Source organism: Carex rostrata, chromosome 27, assembly GCF_964058835.1.
Source record: "Carex rostrata chromosome 27, lpCarRost1.2, whole genome shotgun sequence".
Taxonomy (NCBI): domain Eukaryota; kingdom Viridiplantae; phylum Streptophyta; class Magnoliopsida; order Poales; family Cyperaceae; genus Carex; species Carex rostrata.
The window spans coordinates 2,225,726-2,228,665 of record NC_135944.1 but is presented as its reverse complement, the minus strand read 5'-3'; the positions used below and the strand labels follow the sequence as shown (position 1 = coordinate 2,228,665).

The following is a 2,940-nucleotide window of genomic DNA, read 5'->3' as shown; positions in this document are numbered from 1 at the left end:
CTCATTTTTTTTTTCCTTCTTAAATAGGTCACTCAATATAATCTACATTATGGTAAATCATCTCTTACCTTATATCTAAGTTGGTCCGATGTTTGGTCAAAACCGTTTGATCTGCACAAGATTTGTGCTGATAGCTATATAATTCATGTCTTAAAGCGAATCAAACATCTCCGAGAACCCCCCCCCCCCTCCCCCCCCCACACACACACAAACCAAGTTCAATAACTACATACAGAAAAGTTTTGATCCATCTTTAGTTGCAATTTAGGTATGATGGCGTGAAATTGTTGGTTCTCTTGATATTGTGATAGAGATGGCTTGAGAAAGTATCATGGCAACTTGGACATAACAATTAATGTTTATAAAACAACTACATGCTAATATATGGATTTTGTTCTCTGATAACTGAGAACATGCTGATTTTGTTTAGGTGTTTGGTTTTGTTTAACTGAGAACATGCATATTTAAATCCCATTATTATTAGTTACAACACTCATTAATCATCGAAATTGAAAATTAGAAATTGCATAAATTAGACAGTTTGCTTTTGAAGACGCTTGATGAAACCATTTAGGTGTTTCTCATGAGAAGCTTGGTCTGTGAATATGGGTTGAATCTGCTCTGCATTATGTCGAATCAACTTCCCCACTTCTTCGACCATGACACGACGGACAACACTTGCCACCCCTTCTCGATCGAAGTTCCCGGTTCCGGGATCTCTTGGAATTTCAACACCAACCCCTCTTTCCTCCAACACCCGTGCAATTAATCCTTGATCGACAATCAAGGGCAACATGATCAAAGGAAGACCGAATTGCGAGCTTTCAATCACCGAACTTGGGCCGCAATGCGTCAAGAAACCACCAACTGATGCATGGGCTAAGATCCTCATTTGTGGGACCCAACCCAACGCAACATGGCTGGATCCCGATTCCTTTAAACGCTCTTGAAAACCTGGTGGTAACATGTCGCTAACGGCACCACTCATGCCAGCTGGCTTCCTGAGTGCCCAAAGGAAAGGCACCGCAGATTTCTCAAGCCCGAAAGCCAGTTCATGGAGTAGCTCGGTGCTCAGAGCGGCCTCACTTCCCAGAGCAATATAAAGAACAGATTTGGGGGGATGTTTGTCCAACCATTCAATCACATCAAACTCAAGCTTTCTGCTTCTGCTAACACTTGTTGAAATAACATCTTCGACAGGAGGTGGTAAAAGACCCACCGGTATCACATCTTTCTTGTAAAGTTCGGCAACAATGGATAACCACTTGGACTCGAGCTCAAAGCAAGTTCTCACACATACAAACTCACTTCCAATCACAGTGGTTTTGAACCGCCAAGCTCGGCTAATGCCTGATATGTTTTCCTTTCTGCCCATCAACATCCACTGAGCCTCGTAAGGGCGATATGCAAGGTTGGATGGAAATGGGATCCAACTCGGCGGCACGGTGAAATGTTCGGGTGACGTCCTTGAGTCGTGGGTGTTTTCTGTACGGGGTCCAAAGAAGGTGAGGGAAGAAGCCGGCAGGACAGTGAACAAGGCACAGGGGATACAAAATTCTTGGGCTATCTTAGGAAGCCAGTGGTGGTGTGCGTCCATTACGACCCAATCCGGCTTTGTTTTTTGGTTGGAGCAGGCCGATTGGAGGAAGGCAGAGAAAGGTGCAGCTAGACCATCAAACGCCTTCTCAAGGTACTGAACGTGATCTTGAGGAATGTCGGTAGTGGCTTCGGCGGTCTCCAGCAAGGGATGGACGTGGGGAAGGGTCAGGGGCACAAAGGTTATGAGTGATGATAAGTGGGACGGGATGCCTGGGAGACGTCGGATGTTTCTGGGGGTGGAGATGAAGGTGATGTGGTGGCCCAGTGTGGCCAGTGATTTGGAGAGCTCGAGATACGGGTGCATATGCCCGAAAGCCAACCACGGAAACAACACAAGGTGAAGGGGACGGGAGTCGGTGTCGGCCTCCATGATCACCGCAGATTAATTGCCTTTTGCTGCTGGGAAAGGTGAGTTGAATTCAGTCTGATTAGAATTCAATTTCCTCAAGGAATAAAGAAAGAAATTGGGAGGGATGATTAGTTGTTGTTGCTTGTTATCAATTATTTAAATGTTACGGTGATATGTCCCTTCCCATTAGGTGTGGACATATATCTAAATTTCTCTTGATCAGAGAAATTTAGATATATGCCCATCAAAACTTCTTTAATTAGATATTTCCCCATCCAAACTTAAAAATTAGTTATTTACTCATCTAAACTCATTGATTTTATTAATATGCCCATTTCTAATTATTTTCTACTAAAAATTACATATCAATAATAATGAAAAGTTAAATGACTATTTTACCCCCTTCTAAAATTTTATATTTGCCCTCTTCTCTCCGTTTCTCTTCGAGCGTGATGTCATCATGTCTGCAGTCTTTGACTGGGCCCGTCAGTGGGAGGATCAAAACAACAAACACTATCAATTCTTAGCGTTTCTTTTTATTTCAAAGGGTATGCATTGCCAAAACGAACAAATTCCTCAAGAATTTGAATCTGTTACAATGCTCCCCATTTACTGGGAAGATCAACAAAGCTCATCAGCTAGAGATAAAGCACCATTTCACATTGTGCATAAAATGTTTTCATTAAAGCCTCGCAACAGTCTTCAGAAAAATTACATTTAACAAAAAAATTGAGATCCCAAGTATTTTTTTATGTTCAGAAAACCTTAATGGTACTCCAATTCTCTGTGTTTTTGTTTGTCCGGTACACTACTGTTATAGTGCTGGTATCAGAACTGAGTAACTAACGGTTACAAAATTACAGTTATTTAAGAATTATTCCGGGGTTATTTTTTTTCTTGCAAGATACAAATAATTTTCAATGTATATATTTTTTGTACTTTGTTTAGGATATGAATATTTTCCGGCCTCCCTGGCTCCAGTCATGAATATG

At 41.7% G+C, this 2,940-nt stretch overlaps 1 pseudogene across 1 annotated transcript; it reads right to left on the bottom strand.

Moving 5' to 3' along the window:
• Positions 1-460: 460 nt before the first annotated feature.
• Positions 461-2,077, bottom strand: LOC144544741 (putative UDP-rhamnose:rhamnosyltransferase 1 pseudogene; annotated as a pseudogene). The gene has a single exon (XR_013508326.1). The product of XR_013508326.1 is annotated as a putative UDP-rhamnose:rhamnosyltransferase 1 pseudogene (transcript).
• Between the last annotated feature and the right edge of the window lie 863 nt (positions 2,078-2,940).